Raw genomic sequence first — 21,851 nt, 5'->3', positions numbered from 1 at the left:
ACTGTGAGGTAAGCTTACAGAAGTTTAACCCCAACAAGTTAAAATATAACTGGGAAATCTGTTAGAGTTTTTCAAGAATACAACTAGTAGGGTAGATAAGGGAGAACCAGAGAGGTAGTATATTTGGATTTTCAAAAATACATATGATACAGTGCCAGACAGGTGGTTATTACACAAAATTAGAGCTCATGGGATTGTGTTAATAAGTGATCAGAAATTGAGCATTGGTTAATGGATAGAAAACAGGGTATAGAATAAAGAGACATTTTCAGGATGAATTACAGAATCATAGAATCTACAGTGCAGAAGGAGGCCATTCAGCCCATCGAGTCTTCACCAGCTCTTGGAAAGAGCACTCTACTTAAGCCATACTCAAGCCCACATGTCCACCCAATCCTGGTAACCCAGTAGCCCCACCTAACCTTTTTGGACACTGAGGGCAATTTAGCACGGCCAATCCACCTAACCTGCACATCTTTGGACTGTGGGAGGAAATCGGAGCACCCGGAGGAAACCCATGGAGACAAGGGGAGAACGGGCAGACTCCGCACAGACAGCGACCTAAGCCGGGAATCGAACCTGGGACCCTGGAGCTGTGAAGCAACAGTGCTAACCACTGTGCTACGCCAAATGAAAGTGGAGAATGTGGGCATCGATCCCACTACCTCTTCTATGCTAAGCGAGCGCTCTACCATTTGAGCTAACACCCACAATCTTTTTTTTGGTTATTTTTTTCCCTAAATCACAAACCCCGACACTTGCTGTTGCCCGCAAAGGTGGGCACTGATCTTAGCAGCGTACCAGTAAAAAATTACATTTCATTCCACTGAGAACCATGGAAATGTGAATGGACTTTCCTGACATCCGTTACACACAGCTCCACAACCCAAAGTGAAGTCACTGCTTTCAATGGGAACCAGATAGACATGTTGGGCACGATTCAGCTATTTGAGAACAAAGTCCCAAAGCGAGTGCGTTTAGCTGCATATTTCCCAACGCTCGCAGCACCAGGAAACACACGACTATACAATATGACTTGCACTGTATAATGGGCCTCAGCGAGGAACACCTGGCTGAGCTGCACTTAGCCGCGTTTTGGGCACGGAGGAGTTGATGCGACCATCAATTCACCAGATACGTGCTTTGAGATAGGAACAGTGGTTTTAATCGACTTACTACAGAGCCAGCCTGTTACACGTTGAACTCTCGGTGAACTGGTCGGCTGGCTCTGGGCATCGATATTTATACAGCAGTCCAGGGGGAGGAGTCGTGGGCGGAGCCAAGGGTGGAGCCCTGTACAAACTCCTAAGCATTCCCAGAGCTACTCCCCCAGTGGTCGGGCAACGCAACTGCGCTTAAAATCGTACGGTCTCATATATATATATATATATATATATTACAGTGTGAATTACATTCACCACATTCACCCCCTACAAAAAAATCAAGTCCGGCGGGGATGTGGTGGTTCATAAATTGAGTCTATCGGGTGATCGAGTCGTCCGCTGCGATCTGCGGAGCACCGGGGTTGCAGCCTCTTGTGGTGGCTGGATGGGTGTTGTGGGTTGGGGTACGATGGCGGACTCTAGGGGTGATTCCGTCCGAGCTCCATACCCGTCTGGTTCGACTGGGGACTGGGGGCGCTGGGGGTTAGCCGGTGCGCGAAACAAATGTAGCGAGCTAGTGGGCGTCAGGGAACCCGACGAAGGCGTACTGGGGGTTGGAGTGAAGCAGGCGCATCTTCTCTACAAGGGGGTCAGTTTTGTGTGTCCTGTCGTGCTTCCTCAGGAGTACAGGGCCTGGTGTCTTCAGCCATGCCGGGAGTGAGACCCCCGTGGTAGTGCCCCTGGAAAAGATAAAGAGGGGTCTGGTTGGTCGCGGTGCAAAAGAGTGACCTAATAGCGTGGAGCATGTCTGGGAGGACATCCTTGATGCAGTTGAAGGCCTGGCGCGCCTCAGCTGACAGGGGAAATAGTCTGGCCTTAAATAGTGGGCGGGCTTTGTCCGCATATTGAGGGACCCACTGGGCGTAGTACGAAAAGAATCCCAAGCACCGTTTCAGGGCCTTGGGGCAATGAGGGAGAGGAAGTTCTAAGAGGGGCGCATACGGTCCGGGTCGGGACCCAGGACTCCGTTTTCCACGACATAGCCGAGGATGGCTAGTCTGGTCGTGCGGAAAACGCATTTCTCCTTGTAATTGGTGAGGTTTAGTTTCTGAGCCGTCTGGAGAAAACGGTAGAGGTTGGCGTCGTGGTCCTGCTGGTCATAGCCGCAGATGGTAACGTTATCCAAGTACGGAAACGTGGCCCGCAGCCCGTACTGGTCCACCATTCGGTCCATTGTTCGTTGGAAAACCGAAACCCCATTAGTGACGCCGAAGGGAACCCGGAGGAAATGGAAGAGGCGGCCATCGGCCTCGAATGCCGTGTAGTGCCGGTCCTCCGGGCGGATTGGGCGCTGGTGGTATGCAGACTTCAGATCCACCATGGAAAAGAGCCGATACTGGGCGATCTGGTTTACCATGTCTGCAATCCTGGGGAGGGGATACGCGTCAAGGAGCGTAAACCTATTAATGGTCTGACTATAGTCTACGACCATGTGGAATTTTTGCCCGGTCTTGACGACCACCACCTGATCTCTCCAGGGTTGTTGCTGGCCTCTATGATCCCCTCACTGAGAAGCCTTCGACCTCCAATCTGATGAACACCCTATCCTGCAGGCTGTACCGCCTGCTACGAGTGGCTACGGGTTTACAGTCCTGTGTGAGATTGGCAAAGAGGGGAGGGGGGGGGGAGATTCGCAGCGTGGCGAGGCTGCAGATAGTGAGTGGGGGCAGGGGCCCGCCGAAGCTGAGGGTGAGGCTCTTGAGGTTACATTGAAAGTCTAGGCCCAATAAGAGTGGGGCGCAGAGTTCGGGCAGGATGTAGAGTTGGAATTTGGCATAGCTAACGCCTCGGATTGTGAGCGTCACGGCGGTCCGCCCTTGGATCTGGACAGAGTGGGAGCCCGTAGCGAGGGAGATTGTTTGCCGCTGGGGAAAACAGGGAGTGAACAGCGTCTTACCAGATCTGGGTATACAAAGCTCTCAGTGCTCCCAGAGTCGAAAAGGCACGGCGTGCTGTACCCGTTAATTTGGATCGTCGCCATCAGGTTTCGCAGATGCTTCGGGCGCGATTGGTCCAGAGTGACTGCGCTGAGTTGCGGGTCGGCGGCGGCTCGATCAGCTGTGCTGGAGTGGCCCCGTGATGACTGCCCTCTGAGTTCGTAGTCGTCGAGGTGAGTTTCAGTGTTTGAAGGGGATGGATCCCAAGATGGCCGCCCCCATGAGTCGCACATGTCGGGTGGGGCCGGAATCGGCATACAGGCTGCAGCATTTCGGGGCCTGCAGGCCTGTGAATTCTGGGAACGAGTGCTTTGAACCGTGGGAGGGTTAGAGGCTGGGGCTTTCTTTGCCAGACACACTCTGGCATAGTGTCCTTTTCGCCCGCAGCTGCTGCAGGTCGCGTTGCGGGCCGGGCAGTGCTGCCGCGGGTGCTGATTCTGGCCGCAAATGTGGCAGGCTGGAGCAGCATTGTGGCTGGGCGGCCTCACGGCGCAGGCCTGGGGGAGTCGCTGGTCGGGGGCCCAAGACGGGGTCGCGGGGTCCGCGGGGAACGAGGTGAGGCTGCGGAAGGAGACCTCCATAGTGGTAGCAAGTTCAACAGTCGCTTCAAGATTTAGGGCCCCCTTTTCCAGCAGTCGCTGGCGCACGTAATTTGACCTAAGGCCCGCAACAAATTCATCGCGTACAGCAAGTTCTCTATGTTCTGCCGCGGTAACCGCCTGGTAATTACAGTCACTAGATAAAGTTTTAAGCTCTCTCAGGAATTCTGCGAGCGATTCCGTAGGCCGCTGGCGGCGAGTAGTGAACACGTGTCGTGCATAGACTTCATTAACAGGCCTCACATACATTTTGTCGAGTAGCGCTAGGGCTTCAGTATACGAACCGGCGCAGTTTAGTTGAGTAGAGATTGTGTGGCTCACCCTCGCGTGCAGTAGGCTCAGTTTCTGCTCCTCCGTTGTTTTAGCTGTGCTTGCTTCCGCCAGGTAGGCTTTAAAACACCGCAGCCAATGAGAAAAAAATTATTTTGCCTCTGGATCCTGTGGGCCGAGTTCCAGTCGCTCAGGCTTGAGGGCTGATTCCATGATTGATCCTGACTGTTTCTTAAGTAGATTAAATTGATGGAACCATCAATTCACGAGACACGTGCTTTAAGATATGAACAGTGGTTTTAATCTACTTACAACAGAGCCAGCCTGTTACACGTTGAACTGTCGATGAACTGGTCGGCTGGCTCTGGGCATCGGTATTTATACAGCAGTCCAGGGGGAGGAGCCATGGGCGGAGCCAAGGGTGCAGCCCTGTACAAACTCCTAAGCATTCCCAGAGCTACTCCCCCAGTGGTCGGGCAATGCAACTGCGCTTACAATCGTACAGTCTCATATATATATATATCACAGTGTGAATTACAGAGTTACATTCACCACAGGAGTTCCGCTCACTGGGAACTCCCCAGTGTAGCCAGAGATCGGGCCACCATTTTTAAATGGGGTCCTGTTCACAGAGGATCCCCTGAAGCAATCACCAATCCCCCAGCCCTAAAGCACTATGGGAGGGTCCGCGACCACCCCCCCCATATACTATGGGAAGGTCCCCAGCTGCACACATCCCCCCCCCCCCCCCCACCCACGCAGGGCACCCCCGGCCCGATCATGCGTGCGCACAAAATGCCAGCTGGTCACCTTGGCAGTGCCACCACGGCAGTGACAGGCTGGCACCCAGGTAGCACTGCCAGGGTGCTCAGCTGGCACCAGCAATGCCAGGGCACCACCCTGCCCAAAGTGCTTGTGGTGGGGGCGCTTCCAATCCACTGGGAGACCCCCACGAGTGCCGTTCCGTCTGGTCATCGTTTGTGGAGAACCGGTACAAACGGCGCTCACGCCAAATGGCAGGGCATACTAGCGACCTTAAATTCTTTCTGTTCAAAGTAGAAATGCCCGCCTCATATCAACGGCAACCCAACTCCGTATCCATATAAAAAAAACAACAGTTTTCTAGACTTCGGTTGACCAGGCGCTCTCCAGCATTCCCATAGGGAATGCAGGAGGAAGTTCACATGCTTCGAGACACCACCTCCCACACCTCACACTCAGCGTGTTAGAAGTCAGAGCTGAACAGTGCTAATGTCACTGTGATAGAACCTGTCATCGAAGTCAAGAGGTCTGGCCTCATTCTTTATAAGAGAGATCCGAGTGAGAAAATGCACTGGGACTGCCTCCCGTGACCCATGGTTATATATTTGCTGGAATATGCAGATGTGCTTTGAGACAGGGAACGCTGGGGACCTGGATGATGGGATCAATAAGGCCATTGGCAAAGAATACAGCTCCATTGAAAAGAAAGGCCGAGGAGGTCATCACAGTTGGAGAGATGAGTGGACCACTCCTCTAGGGTGAACACTGTCACCGAGGGAGATCTAGACACCAGAGAAAGCTGGCCCATCAAGGCGGAGCAGATATCCACAGTGGAGGTCACTTTGGGTCGAAAAGCCTCCATCTATATTCTACATTACGTTCTGATGCTGTTCATGCACTCACTCTGTTAGGCCTCTGCTGCCACCCAGTGGACACTACACATAAAATCATATTGGGATGGAATCGACAATTTAGGGGGTGGGGGGGGGTTGGGGAGGGGTGGGGTGGGTGGGGAGGGGGTGGGGGGGTTGGGGAGGGGGTTGGGGAGGGGGTGGGGGGGTTGGGGAGGGGGTTGGGGAGGGGGTGGGGTGGGGGGTGGGGGGGGTGGGGTGGGGTGGGGGGTGTGGGGGTGGGGGGGGGGGGGTGGGGTGGGGTGGTCCCCTTAGCACAGTGGTGGGCAAACTGCGGCCTGTCAGTGTTCTGAGGGCGGTCCACGAGATGTTTTGTTGACTGTGTCTGGGGAAGAGAACGCCACACTCCAGTCACCCCTCGGGAGAAAACACTTCTCCGTTCTCTGTCTCAAAGGAGAGATCTCTTATTTTAAAAGTGTGTCCCTCTAGTTTAGTCCCACCCACAGGCGGAAATATCTTCTGAGTAATCCACCCTGTCAGGTCCCCTCAGGATCTCATATGTTCCGATTAGATAACCCGTCTTTTCTCTGAGGTGCTTCTGAAGCGAGTATATCTTTACGTCTAAACTACACGCACGATGTCAATGTGTGGACATATTGACATCAGCGCTAACATTGAGTCCAGTCTCTGACTAACAACTTCGCTGATCTGTTGAACATGGGGACAGAGGGTGACCCTGTGACCAGCGCAATTTAAAGGCATTTTCAACTACCGGAGACACGGTGGCTGGTTGATCAAGGGGCAGCACGGTAGCATAGTTGGTTAGCACAGTTTGCTTCTCAGCTCCAGGGTCCCAAGTCCGATTCCCGGCTTGGGTCACTGTCTGTGCGGAGTCTGCACGTTTCCTCCCCGTGTCTGCGTCGGTTTCCTCCGGGTGCTCCGGTTTCCTCCCACAGTCCAAAGATGTGCAGGTAGCTGGATTGGATATGCTAAATTGCTCTTAGGTGTCCAAAAATGTTAGGTGGGGTTAACGTGGGATAGGGTTGAGGTGTGGCTTAGGTAGGTTGCTCTTTCCAAGGACCAGTGCAGACTCAATGGGCTGAATGGCCTCCTTCTGCACTGTAAATTCGATGATTCTGACTTATTCTGTCTGTAAATGTTGATTCTTTGCATAATTGCTAAGGTTTCCACAGGAGTGGTGTGGCAGACACGGAATTAGGTTTTTACTGAGTTCAAGGCTCCTGCACAAAGCAGGTTCTTTCAGATTTGCTGCTATATTAAGCATTCAGCATGACGGTGAATAAACAGAAACTCATACGCAACAGGACGACCTGCCAGGGAAGGGAGGAGATGGGAGGGGAGGGTGTGTGGTGGGGTAAGAGTTCACAGCAAGAGGACGAACGCACAGGATTTTCACCGCGCCTCCGTGATATCCGCACAATTGACACGGGGCGCAAGGAGACTATTCAATCCACTGTGTCAGTACCAGCCCCACAATGCAAGTTCCATTCCCACCCTCTCCTTGTAACCCTACACGTTCTTCCTTTCCACGTAACAATCCAATTCCTTCAATGGTTCAGTTGAGTCTGCCTCCACCATTCTCTCGGGCGGTTCATTGCAGGCTTGAGCCCGTCGCTGTGTGCAGCACTTTCACTGATATCACATTTGCTTCTTTGCCGGTTAGTTTAAAATCGCGGGCCTACTCGCATCCTTCTCACGCGCGGGAATGGTTCCACCCTGTCTACTCTGCCCAGACCCCTCTGATTTTCAATGCCTCTACTAATTCTCCTCTCCGCCTCCTGTGTGCAAAGGAAAGCCATTCTCACCTCTCCCATCCAGTTTCGTAACTGGATAAAGTTCCTGATGTCAGAAACCATTAGAACATAGAACAGTACAGCACAGAACAGACCCTTCGGCCCTCGATGTTGTGCCGAGCAATGATCACCCTACTCAAACCCACGTATCCACCTTATACCCGTAACCCAATAACCCTTAACCTTACTTTTTAGGACACTACGGGCAATTTAGCATGGCCAATCCACCTAACCCGCACATCTTTGGACTGTGGGAGGAAACCGGAGCACCCGGAGGAAACCCACGCACACACGGGGAGGACGTGCAGACTCCGCACAGACAGTGACCCAGCCGGGGAATCGAACCTGGGACCCTGGAGCTGTGAAGCATTTATGCTAACCACCATGCTACCGTGCTGCCCCCTTGTGGATTCTTGTGGATCTTTCCTTGCACTCGCTCCAATCCTTTCACACTCTTCCAAATGTGTGGGGTGCGATTCTCCGCACTCCCGACGGTGCCGAGAATAGCGTGGCTCGTAAAATTTTACGGCCACGCTGTTCCGACGCCCTCCCGCTATTCTCCCCCCCCCCCACCCCACGCCCGACTCCCGATACGAATCGCTGCCGCCGTTCTTTTACGGCCGGCAGCGATTCACAGCTGATGGATGGGCCGAGTTCCCAGCCCTTTACGGCTGTTTTACGAACGGCAAACACACCTGGTCTGGCCGTTCGTAAAAACGGCCGTAACTGTCGATTTTTAAAACCATGGCACCGATTGGCACGGCAGTACCACGGCCCGATGCCCGCGCACTCTTTGTCCTTCCGCCGCCCCGCAGTATCCATTCGGGCTGAGGGGCATCCCGGCCCGCGCATGCGCGGGTTTCGTGCAAATGCGCGATGACGTCATCCGCGCATGCGCGGGTTGGAGTCTTCCAATCCGCACATGCGCGGCTGACGTCATATGACGCGTCAGCAGGCGCTAACTCTGGCAAGCGGGCTTAACGAAATTCGTTAAGCCCGCGATGCCGGAGTTTACGGCGTCGGGATGCTAGCCCCGACCGGGGACCAGAATCGGTTCCCGGTCGGGAAGGGGGGGTCTGGCGTCAAACCCGCCCGGATTTGACGCCAGCCTTACGATATCTCCCTGTGTGGGAGAATCGCGCCCGTGATGCCCGGAACGGAACACAATACTCCAGCTGAAACCTGACCCGTCATTGTACAAATTCCTTACTATTGGACTGTGCGCCCCTATTACCACAACCCAGGAAACTGTGGGCATCATTATCCGCGCTCTCCATCCGCCCTGCCACCTTCAATGATTTATGCCCATTTACATCCAGGTCCCCACTCTTGCACCCCTTTTGTTTCATATTGGCCTCTCCATGTCCTCCCTATCAGAATTAATCACTTCACGTTCCCGAAAACCCCAAAACAGAAAATAAACTCCCCCCCCCCCCCTCTTCAACAGAACTCAAAAAGGGACAGGACAGACAGGGCAGAGACGGACCAACTAGTAAAAGAGATTTTACAAGTCGACGGGAGGTACGTGAATACCTCGGAGGCAGGGCTTTTAAGGAAGCGCCAGAGGCTACAGGTGAAATTTGGTTTGTTAACCACCAGGGGGGGACGGTGGAACAGCTCAGAAGGGCGAGGGGGGGCGATCTATGAGCACGGTGAGAAGGTCAGCAGGATGCTTGCACAGCAGCTCAGAAAGAGGGAGACAGCTAGAGAAATAGGGAAAGTTATTGATGGGGATGGGAACTTAGTTGGGGTCTCGGCGGGGATGAGCAAGGCCTTTTGGGACTTTTACAGCAGTTTGTACAGGTCGGAACCCCCTGTGGGGCCGGAGGGGATGAGGCGCTTCCTGGAGGAGCTGACTTTCCCAAAGGTGGACGGGGAGCTGGTAGAAGGGCTGGGGGCCCCGATCGGGCTAGAGGAGATAGTGGAGGGTTTGAAGGCCATGCAGTCGGGTAAGGCCCCGGGACCAGACGGATATCCAGTTGAGTTCTATAAAAAGTTCTCCGGGATATTGGGATCGGCGCTGTTTAAAGTGTTTTAACGATGGCAAGGGAAAGACGTGTTCTGCCCCAGACAATGCCACGATTTCGCTCATCCTGAAATGGGACAAGGACCCGGAGCTATGTGAGTCTTCAGGCCAATTTCCCTGTTGAACGTAGACGCCAAACTGTTGGCCAAAATTTTGTCCTCCAGGATTGAAGGACTGTGTAACGGACGTTATTGTGGAGGATCAGACGGGGTTCGTTAAGGGCAAGCAGCTGGTGGCCAATGTAAGAAGGCTGTTACACGTGATATGATGCCCCGGAGAGTAGGGAGGTGGAGGGTAGTAGTCACGATGGATGCGGAGAATGCTTTTGACTGGGTTGAGTGGGATTATTTAATGGAGGTTCTGAAGCGGATCGGATTTGGGAGGGGCTTTATTGACTGGGTCAGGTTGCTGTATTAGGCTCGGTTGCAAGTGTACGGACAAAAGGACAACTTCGGACTATTTTAGACTGCACCGGGGGACCAGACAGGGATGCCCCTCCTCCCCCACTGCTGTTTGCGCTGGCTTATAGAGCCGTTGGCAATTGCTCTGAGGGCCTCGAGGGGCTGGCAAGGGGCTGGTCTGTGGGTGGGGGTGGGGGGGGGGGGGAGGGGTGGGTGGGCTGTGGAGCACAGAGTCTCGCTGTATGCGGACGACCTGCTTTTGTATTTTTCCGATCCAATGGAGGGGAGGAAGAAATTATGGGAAATTTTAGGGGAATTCGTCCAGTTTTCGGGGTTAAAGCTTTAATATGGGGAAGAGCGAGATGTTTGTGGTCCGGGCGAGGAGTCAGGAGAGGCGTCTGGGGGAACTGCCGTTTAGATTGGTAGGGACAGTTCAGCTACTTGGGTATCCAAGTTGCGAGGGTTGGGATCGGCTACATAAATTAACTTGGTGGATCAGACGGAGGAGGATTTCCGGAGATGGGATGTGCTCCCGTTGTCTCTGGCGGGCAGAATTCAAACGGTTTGAATGAAATGACGGTCCTGCCGAGATTTCTATTTGTTTTCAGATATCTTCCCATCTTCATCCCGCGGTTCCTTTTTAAGCAGGTCAAGAAATTTATTGCGATCTTCATGTGGGGGGGGGGGGGGGGGGGGTGGGGGGCCAAGTCCCCACGAGTGAAGAGGGCAATGCTCGAGCGGAGTCGGGGGGAGAGGGTGGGCTGGCGCTGCCGAATTTCAGCAATGTTACTGGACGGTTAATATAGCCATGGTTAGGAGGTGGCTGGTGGGGCGGGAGTCGGCATGGGTGCGTATGGATGGAGGCGGCTTCGTGTAAGGGCGCAGGTCTGGGGGCATTGGTAACTGCGTCTCTGCTGTTCCGCCGGCACGGTACTCCACCAGCCCCATGGTGGTGACGGCCCTGAGAGTCTGGGGGCAATGGAGGAGACCTGTTGGAGCAGAGGGAGCATCGGTCTGGTCCCCTTCTGCGATAATGACTGCTTTGCCCCAGGGAGGATGGACGGGGGTTCCGGATATGGCGGAGGAGAGGGGGCTTGAGAGGATGGGCGACTTGTTTATAGAGGGGAACTTCCGAGTATGAGGACGCTGGAAGAGACGTTTGCAATGGGGGGGAAATGAATTTCGATATCTGCAGGTGCGGGATTTCTGCGGATGGCAGGTACCAACTTCCCGCTCCTGCCGCTAAGGGGGATTCAGGACAGGGTCAGTGTCTAGAGGATGGACAGGACGAGGGGAGCATTTTAGACATATATAGAGAGCTTATGGGATCAGGAGGAGACGCCAGACCGAGGAGCTGAAGCAAAAGTGGGAGGAGTTGGGAGGAGAGATAGAGGATGGTCTATGGGTGGACGTGCTGAGGAGAGTAACTCGTCCGCAACAAGTGCCAGGCTCAGCTTGATCCAATTCAAGGCGCTCACCAGGCCCACATGACAGTGGTCAGGATGAGCAGATTCTTTGGGGTGTGGAGGACAGATGTGCAAAATGTGTGGGAGGACCAGCGAGACCCATGTCCATATGTTCTGGGCCACTGTCCAAAGCTGAGGTGATTCTGCAGGGGTTTGCCGACATCATGTCCAAGGTATAAAAACAAGGGTGGCATGAGTCCAGAGGTGGCGATTTCGGGGTGTCGTTAGGATCCGGGAATCCAGGAGGAGAAAGAGGCAGACGTTCTGGACTTTGCTTCCCTGGTAGCCCGGAGACGGATACTATTAACTTGGAGGGACTCAAAGCCCCCCAAAGTCGGCTATCTGGCTATCGGACATGGCTAGCTTTCTCTGTCTGGAGAAAATTAAGTTCGCCATGAGAAGGTCACTGTTAGGTTCGCCGGAGGTGGCAGCCATCATCACAGAGAATTAATCATCAGCAGAAGTGGGGGGTGACGAGGGGGGCTGGGGGGGGGAGGGGAGGGGTTTAGGTTAGCGTAGATTAAGGGGTTAAGTAATGATGGGACATGGTGGGGGAAGGAGGCGGTATTTGCACTATATGTTTATATTTTCATGTACATTGTTTATGTTGCTGCTGTTACCAATGCCACAAAAAACCTCAATAAAATTGTTTATTAAAAAAAAGGAATGTGACTTCTTTATTCTATGTGAACCACAAGCGTTTCTTATATTGACCGAATGGCCACACACCTAGGTATAGTTCAAAACACAGTTTATTAAAAAAAAAAATTTATTAAAGTTTTCACAAATATCAACAACAAAAATATAAAGTACAAAATGCAAAAAATGTAAGGAAACGAAATTAACCACCCGTCCATAACACATAGCAAATATATACACCCAGACAAAACAAAACTGAAATAAACCCCCTCCCCTCCTCCCGATGCTGCTGCCACCGATCGTTGTCTACGTTCTGCCAGGAAGTCTAGGATGGTTGCCACCGCTTGTAAACCCCTGTACCGACCCCCTCAAAGCAAATTTCACCCTTTCCAATTTGAATAAACCCACGCCATGTCATTGATCCAGGCCTCAACTTTTGGGGGCCTCGCATCACTTCCACTAAAGAAGATACTCCGCCGGGCTACCAGGGAGCAAAGGCCAGACTACCGGCCTCTTTCGCCTCCTGCACTCCCGGCTCCTCTGCAACCCCAAATATTGCGAGCCCCCAGCCCGGTTTGACCCTGGACCCCACCACCCTCGACACCGTCCTTGCTACGCCCTTCCAAAATTCCTCCAGCGCTGGGCATGCCCAGAACATATGGGTGTGATTTGCTGGGCTCCCTGAGCATCTCTCTGTCCTCACCCCCAAAAACCGGCTCATCCTTGTCCCCGGTCATGTGTGCCCTGTGCAACACCTTGAACTGTATGGGCTGAGCAAAAGACAGTTTATAATAAACACAAGACTTATTTCTATATGCAATGATACACGCAGCTATGCACTAAACTATACCTAATAACGAAGGTAACCTTTACTTAACTTCAGGGTGACGGCTCTGTGCGGGAGATAAGGCCTTTATCTGTGTTCACATGGATGGTTGGAAGTCGTCTGGTTCGTCTCGGCTGGGCTCGCCCTTCAGGTAGCGATCGCGGGTCCTTGAACTTGGCTGGTTGATATGCTGCAATGGTCGCACACAGGCCGGTCCAAAAGAGGCCGATCCTTAGCGGGCAGGGCTTCTTATCCTGCACCTCTTTCGCACCCTTTTGGGTGGTGCTATCTCAGGAACCAATGGATCAATAGTATCTTGATCACCCTAATCGGTGCCTTTCCAAATAAGGGGAAGTGCCGCCGGTTAGTCTGTTACTGTTGCCGTTCCTTGATTCGAGTTCTATTCCTGGGAAAATGGTGATGACCTTTAATAGATGCAAGTTTCTTTGAGGTTTGGCTCCTTTTCACAATACACAGGGGCTGTGTACTTGTCTGTGTCCCAAGTTGACCACAATTCCCATGGTCCTTTGCAGGTGGCCATTTTAGCTGGTACAGGAAAAAACAAGGGTTCCAAAATTGACCCCTGGTGAACTCCACTTCAGCCCTTTGCCTGCAGTATAAAGGTTGTGGCACATATAGGGTTAACATGGGACTGAAGATAGTACACCCCACACAGTGATGTAAGAGAACTCACGAACTGCACCTAGGAGGCAGTCTAGTTTTGGATAGAGAAGCAACTCTTGGAGACAGCTCCGAGCTGGGCCGTCACTGTATATACATACATAGCTTTATAGTTAATAAACTAGTAAGCTAACCCAATGATCTCCTTAAGACTGCAAAGACTTCATGGAATACTGAATGGTTATTGTAAACCCGATAACATCCTCCAGCTCTGACCCTTACCACTACTTTCTGCTTCCTGTCATCCAACTAATGTGTGCTGCAACAAGCTGCTACTTTCCATTTCATCCCAGGGACTAAACGTTTGCTCAGAAGTCTATTGTGTGGCACGGCAATGAACACCATTTGGAAGTCCATATACCACACAACAGATGCCTCATCAACCCTCCAGTTAGGAAAGAAGACAAGCAAATCGGAAGAAGATAAACCTGGAGCCAATAACCTGCCTCCTCTGTCTGAAAGTAAAGAAAAGTTGACTCCAATAGTGGGCGTGGTCAAAAAGACAAACCTTACAAACCTCTGGACATTGCAGAGTTTCTTTAGCTCCCATCTTCCCTTTCCCGTCAACAGCTGCTTTCTTGGTGTATCCGTTAACATTGTGGACCCGGTCACACTACAGCAAACGCCTGTCCCAATGACCCCTTTACCGAGTGACAGCCCCTCACCGAGTGACAGCCCCTCACCGAGTGACCCCTCACCGAGTGACAGCCATCACCGAGTGACCCCATCACGAGTGACCTCCTCACGGAGTGACAGCCCCTCACCGAGTGACAGCCCCTCACGAGTGACAACCCCTCACCGAGTGATCCCTTACCGAGTGACAGCCCCTCACCGAGTCACAGCCCGTCACCGAGTGGACCCCCTCACCGAGTGACCCCCTCACCGAGTGACCCCCTCACAGGGTGACAGCCCCTCACCGAGTGACCCCTCACCGAGTGACAGCCATCACCGAGTGACAGATCTCACCGAGTGACCCCCTCACCGAGTGACATCCCCTTATACGAGTGACAACCCCTCACCGAGTGATCCCCTTGCCGAGTGACAGCCCCTCACCGAGTGACAGCCCTCACCGAGTGACAGCCCCTCACCGAGTGATACCCTCACCCGAGTGACAGCCCCTCACCGAGTGATCCCTTGCGAGTGACAGCCCCTCACCGAGTGACAGCCCCTCACCAAGTGACAGCCCCTCACCGAGTGACCCCTTATCGAAGTGACCCCCTTACCGAGTGACCCCCTTATCGAGTGACCCCCTCACCGAGTGACAGCCCCTCACTGAGTGACAGCCCCTCACCGAGTGACCCCCTCACCGAGTGACCCCCTTATCGAGAGAACCCCTTACAGAGTGACAGCCCCTCACCGAGTGACCCCCTCACCGAGTGACCCCTCACTGAGTGCAGCCCCTCACCGAGTGACAGCCCTCACCGAGTGACAGCCCCTCACCGAGTGACCCCCCTCACTGAGTGACAGCCCCTCACCGAGTGATCCCCTTACCGAGTGACAGCCCCTCACCGAGTGACACCCCCCTTACCGAGTGACCCCCTTATCGAGAGAACCCCCTCACCGAGTGACAGCCCCTCACCGAGTGACCCCCTCACTGAGTGACAGCCCCTCACCGAGTGACCCCCTTACCGAGTGATGCCCTCACCGAGTAACCCCCTCACCGAGTGACCCCCTTATCGAGAGAACCCCTTACAGAGTGACAGCATCTCCGCGAGTGACAGCCACTCACCGAGTTACAGCCCATCACCGAGTGACAGCTCCTCATCCGAGCGACCCCCTTACCGAGTGACAGCCCCTCATCCGAGCGACCCCCTTACCGAGTGACAGCCCCTCACCGAGTGACAGCCCCTCACCGACTGAACCCCTCACCGAGTGACACCCCTCACCGAGGGACCACACTCACGAGTGACAGCCCCTCACCGAGTGACACCCCTCACCGAGTGACAGCCTCTCACCGAGTGAACCCCTCACCGAGTGACAGCCCCTCACCGAGTTAACCCCTCACCGAGTGACAGCCCCTTACCGAGTGACCCCATCACCGAGTGATCCCCTCACCGAGTGACCCCCTCACCGAGTGACCCCCTCACCGAGTGACCCCCTCACGAGTGACCCCCCTCACTGAATGCCAGCCACTCTCTGAGTGACAGCCCCTCACGGAGTGACCGCCCCTTATCGAGTGACTCCCTCACCGAGTGACAGCCCCTCACCGAGTGACAGCCCCTCACCGACTGACCCCCTCATCGAGTGACAGCCCCTCACCGAGTGATCCCCTCACTGAGTGACCCCCTCACCGAGTGCTAGCCCGTTATCGAGTGACAGCCCCTCACCGAGTGACAGCCCCCTCACCGAGTGACAGCCCCTCACCGAGTGAACCCCTCACCGAGTGACAGCCCCTCACCGAGTGACAGCCCCTCACCGAGGTGAACGCCTCACCGAGTGACAGCCCCTCACCGAGTGACCCCCCTCACCGAGTGACAGCACCTCACGAGTGACCCCCTCATCGAGTGACAGCCCCTCATCGAGTGACAGCCCCTCATCGAGTGACAGCCCTTCACCGAGTGGACCCCCTCATCGAGTAACAGCCCCTCACCGAGTGACAGCCCCTCACGACTGACCCCCTCATCGAGTGACAGCCCCTCACCGAGTGATCCCTCACTGAGTGACCCCCTCACCGAGTGCTAGCCCGTTATCGTGTGACAGCCCCCTCACCGAGTGACAGCCCTCACGAGTGAACGCTCTCACCGAGTGACAGCCCCTCACCGAGTGACCCCCTCACGAGTGACAGCCCCATCACCGAGTGACCCCCTCATCGAATGACAGCCCCCTCACCGAGTGACAGCCCCTTACCGAGTGACCCCATCACCGAGTAAATCCCTCACCGAGTGACCCCCTTACCGAGATGACCCCCTTACTGAGTGACAGCCCCTCACCGAGTGAACCCCTCACTGAGTGACAGCCCCTCACCGGTGACCCCCTCACCGAATGACAGCCCCTCACCGAGTGACCCCCTCACCGAGTGACAGCCCCTCACCGAGTGACCCACTCACCGAGTGAACCCCTCACCGAGTGACAGCCCCTCACCGAGTGACAGCCCCTCACCCGAGTGACCCCTCACCGAGTGACCCCCTCACCGAGTGACAGACCCTCACGAGTGACCCTCACCGAGTGACCCCCTCACCGAGTGACAGCCCCTCAACGACTGACCCCCTCACCGAGTGACAGCCCCTCACCGAGTGACCCCTCACCGAGTGACCCCCTCACCGAGTGACAACCCCTCACTGAGTGACAGCCCCTCACCGAGTGATCCCCATACCGAGTGACAGCCCCATCACCGAGTGACCCCTCACCGAGTGACAGCCCCTCACCGAGTGACCCCTCACCGAAGTGACCCCCTCACCGAGTGACAACCCCTCATCCGAGCGACCCCCTCACCGAGTGACAGCCCCTCACCGAGTGACCCCTCACCGAGTGACAGCCCCTCACCGAGTGACAACCCTCACCGAGTGACAGCCCCTCATCCGAGCGACCCCCTTACCGAGTTACAGCCCCTCATCGTGTGACAGCCCCTCATACGAGTGACAGCCCCTAATGAGTGATAGCCCCTCACCGAGTGACCCCCCTCACTGAGTGACCCCCTGACCCGAATGCCAGCCCCTCACCGAGTGACCCCCTCACCGAGTGACAGCCCCTCACGGAGTGACAGCCCCTCGTCTAGTGACAGCCCCTTACTGAGTGACCCCCTTACTGAGTGACAGCCCCTCACCGAGTGACAGCCCCTCACCGAGTGACCCCCTTACCGAGTGATGCCCTCACCGAGTAACCCCCTCACCGAGTGACCCCTTTATCGAGTGACCCCTTACAGAGTGACCCACTTACCGAGTGATGCCCTCACCGAGTAACCCCCTCACCGAGTGACCTCCTTATTGAGTGACCCCCTCATCGAGTGACCCCCTTACCGAGTGGCAGCCCCTCATCGAGTGACCCCCTCACCGAGTGACTCCCTCACCGAGTGCCAGCCGGTTACCGAATGACAGCCCCTCACCGAGTCGTGAACCTCTCACCGAGTGACAGCCCCTCACCGAGTGACACCCCTCACCGAGGGACCCCCTCACCGAGTGACAGACCCTCACGGAGTGACCCCCCTCACCGAGTGACAGCCCCTCACGGAGTGACAGTCCCTTACCGAGTGACAGCCCATCACCGAGTGACCCCCTCACCGAGTTACAGCCCCTCACGGAGTGACAGCCCCTCACCGAGGTGAACCCCACACCGAGTGACAGCCTCTCACCGAGTGAACCCCTCACCGAGTGACAGCCCCTCACGGAGTGACCGCCCTCACCGAGTGATCCCCTCACCGAGTGACCCCCTCACCGAGTGACCGCCCTCACCGAGTGCTAGCCCGTTACCGAGTGACAGCCTATTACCGAGTGCTAGCCCGTTACCGAGTGACAGCCCCTCACCGAGTGATCCCTCACCGAGTGACAGCCCCTCACCGAGCAATCCCCTCACCGAGTGACAGCCCATCACCGAGTGACCCCCTTATCGAGTGACCCCCTTATCGAGTGATCCCCTCACCGAGTGACAGCCCCTCACCGAGCAATCCCCTCACTGAGTGACAGCCCTCACCGAGTGACCCCCTTATCGAGTGACCCCCTTATCGAGTGATCCCCTCACCGAGTGACAGCCCCTCACCGAATGACCCCCTCACCGAGTGCCAGCCCCTCACCGAGTGAACCCCTCACCGAGTGACAGCCCCTCACCGAGTGACAGCCGCTCACCGTGTGAACCCCTCACGGAGTGACGCCCTTCACCGAGTGACCCCCTTACCGAGTGACAGCCCCTCACCGAGTGACAGCCCCTCATGGAGTGACAGCCCCTCACCGAGTGACAGCCCCTCACCGAGTGACAGCCCTTCACCGAGTGACAGCCCCTCACCGAGTGAACCCCTCACCGAGTGACAGACCCTCACAGAGTGAACCCCTCACCGAGTGACAGCCCCTCACCGAGTGAACCCCTCACCGAGTGACAGCCCCTCACCGAGTGAATCCCTCACCGAGTGACCCCCTTACCGAGTGACCCCCTTACCGAGTGACAGCCCCTCACCGAGTGACAGCCCCTCTCCGAGTGACCCCCTTATCGAGTGACCCCCTTATCGAGTGATCCCCTCACTGAGTGACAGCCCCTCACCGAGTGACCCCCTTACCGAGTGACAGCCCCTCACCGAGTGACCCCCTCACCGAGTGCCAGCCCGTTACCGAGTGACAGCCCCTCACCGAGTGACAGCCGCTCACCGAGTGAACCCCTCACCGAGTGACAGCCCCTCACCGTGTGAACCCCTCACGGAGTGACGCCCCTCACCGAGTGACCCCCTTACCGAGTGACAGCCCCTCACCGAGTGACAGCCCCTCATGGAGTGACAGCCCCTCACCGAGTGACAGCCCCTCACCGAGTGAACCCCTCATCAAGTGACAGCCCCTCACCGAGTGACCCCCTCATCGAGTGACAGCCCCTCACCGAGTGACAGCCCCTCACCGAGTGACAGCCCCTCACCGAGTGACAGCCCCTCACCGAGTGACAGCCCCTCATGGAGTGACAGCCCCTCACCGAGTGACAGCCCCTCACCGAGTGAACCCCTCATCAAGTGACAGCCCCTCACCGAGTGACAGCCCCTCACCGAATGACCCCCTCATCGAGTGACAGCCCCTCACCGAGTGACAGCCCCTCACCGAGTGACAGCCCCTCACCGAGTGACAGCCCCTCACCGAGTGACAGCCCCTCACCGGGTGAGAGTTCCTTGCTGAGTGACAGCCTAACTGGGAGCTGCTTGGAAGTGGCGATGACGATCCTTCAATTTAGCAATTATTTGTTGTTGAACGTATTGGGCACAAACTGCCCCGCTGCTGTGATGAAGAATGAAAAAGGAATTTGGGATGTGACGCAGCGAAACGTTGCGCCCGGCGTGGATCCGGGTACAAAGTGTGAATCGCCGAGAGCCCCAGATCAGGCCCGCTCCTGGCATCGGGCCAATTACGATTCACCCAACTCGTTTGGCTCATTTAAACACCCTGATACCGGATTTACCTGGCGCCCGGGAATCCTGTTACAGGAAATCTCTCCGAGTGCTGCCTCACGGTGGGTTGGGGGGAACTCCCCGAGGTCAGGCTGTTGAATAGTGGGGCGTTTATCCGGCGCTACCAACCGACTCCAAGGGCGGACTTAAACTTCTATCTGCCGAAACGTGCCCTTGCATTTCTGTAGCACCGACGATGCCCTCAAGATCGTCACAAAGCATTTCACAGCCAACAAAGTACTTTTTGAAGTTCAGACACTGGTCACAATCAACCAGGCTGCTAAACTGTGGACACAAATCCTGCAGTGGCTGCTAAATATTTGCAAGAGGCTATTAAAATATGGGATTTACTCCGGCGAGATTCCTGCCCCCTGCTGGTGATGTTCACGCCCGGGACTGCCGTGACCCTGATTTAGAACATAGAACATAGAACAGTACAGCACAGAACAGGCCCTTCGGCCCTCAATGTTGTGCCGAGCAATGATCACCCCACTCAAGCCCACGTATCCACCCTATACCGTAACCCAACAACCCTCCCCTCCCTAACCTCACTTTTTAGGACACTATGGGCAATTTAGCATGGCCAATCCACCTAACCCGCACATCTTTGGACTGTGGGAGGAAACCGGAGCACCCGGAGGAAACCCACGCACACACGGGGAGGACGTGCAGACTCCGCACAGACAGTGACCCAGCCGGGAATCGAACCTGGGACCCTGGAGCTGTGAAGCATTTATGCTAACCACCATGCTACCGTGCCGCCCTATATTAAAAATCACATTAGCGGGCTTGACACTGCTACGTCCGCCGTTATACCCACTACCCAACCAGTGAGGTGTCATTCAGGCACAAATCAGGGCGGATTTTCGGAAACGAAAAGCGGCCGAGATGACCACGATGAGGGCGCGTGGGTATGTTTAGCTCCTGGGGCAGTACTCTCTGGTACTGCCGGGGGGGGGGGGCCTCTGTGAATCTCCATTGTGGGGGCTCCACTTATCCATGGGGTGGGGGGTTTGCCCCTCTGCGTGTTGCTGTGTCGCGGCATGTGTTCCTGTTGTCCATGAGGGACAGAGAGTCGCCCTCCTGGGTGTGGGGTCTCGATGTCCTTTGTGTGTGGGTGGCTGGGGGGGGGGGGGGGGGGGGAAGGCAAATGAGTTCCCTGTTTCTGTCGGGGTCTCAGTGTCTGCAGGTGGGAGGGTGCCTAGGATTTAAATCGGAGATCGGCGCACCCTTAAAACAAACAGTCCCACAACCTCAGGATTGCTGGCGTCCCAGGGACTCTGAAATAGCAGGTGTACCGACCAGAACAAATGTTGTTCAACATCCACCTTCTTGTGGTCATTTAGGGTTGACAATAAATGCTGGCTGACGCCCACATCACATGAAAGAATACATGAGGGACGCAGGGCCATTAGATCAGCCAATGAAGATGCACCATTGTTTGTTTTACTGAATCTGCATTTGTGCAATGAAACTAGGAGGGTGTGGGCAAAATAGTTCATGACAATGTTTTGAGAGATTAAACTTGAAAAGGTCAAACCAAATTGCGCCCTTTTGCTCGTCACAGGGGGTGAGAAGGACTATTTTAGCTGTTCTCAAACGTGAAAAGATCTTTCTCCGTTTGCAGGCTGCGAGGGGAGAATGATCAGGGGACGGGGCGAATCTCGCTTCCCCCCTTTGAAATTTTGCACATGCAGTTCAATGCGGCGAGAGTTCAGCTGGCACGCTTCACACTGGTTTTCTCACCTGAGTCAACAACCTGTATTTATGGGCAAGTCCCAGCCACTGTCGCAACGCTGTAATTGTTGCAGCCAATTTGCATGCAGCAAGATTCCTGAAATAGAAATGCGATGAAGCCTGTACAATGTTTATTTTTCCAATGACGCCATTTGATGTGAAATATTGACCAGGACATCAGGGTAAACTGCCTCTTTGAATACGCCATTGGGATATTTTACATTCATGCGAGAGGTCGGGTGGAACTCTAATTTGGCTGAAAAAAATAATTTTTTTTTGTCAAAACTTTCTGTTTTGCACTCATCAGGACAATTCACCAAATGTGAAGCGAACAACAATTTCTGCTGTACGAGCAGAGGGCTGCAAATATGTTGGCCAGTAGAATCTGATTGATGGAGGCGTTGAGGAATGTATCACTTAATGGCGGCTGACAGGTTTTTCCAAGCATCGGTCAAAATTTAAGTCAGGCAACCAGATTCTGATTGGTCAAGGCTTTCCCTGAGGAATGAACTGGCGAATGGCTGTCACTTAACTTTGTTTGGCTGAAATAAGAGCAATGTATGTTCTTTCTGCCTGGGAATAACAGAGTCCTCTGTGTTAATATAATAA

Source organism: Scyliorhinus canicula, chromosome 18, assembly GCF_902713615.1.
Source record: "Scyliorhinus canicula chromosome 18, sScyCan1.1, whole genome shotgun sequence".
Classification (NCBI taxonomy): domain Eukaryota; kingdom Metazoa; phylum Chordata; class Chondrichthyes; order Carcharhiniformes; family Scyliorhinidae; genus Scyliorhinus; species Scyliorhinus canicula.
This window is presented reverse-complemented; position numbering follows the sequence as displayed.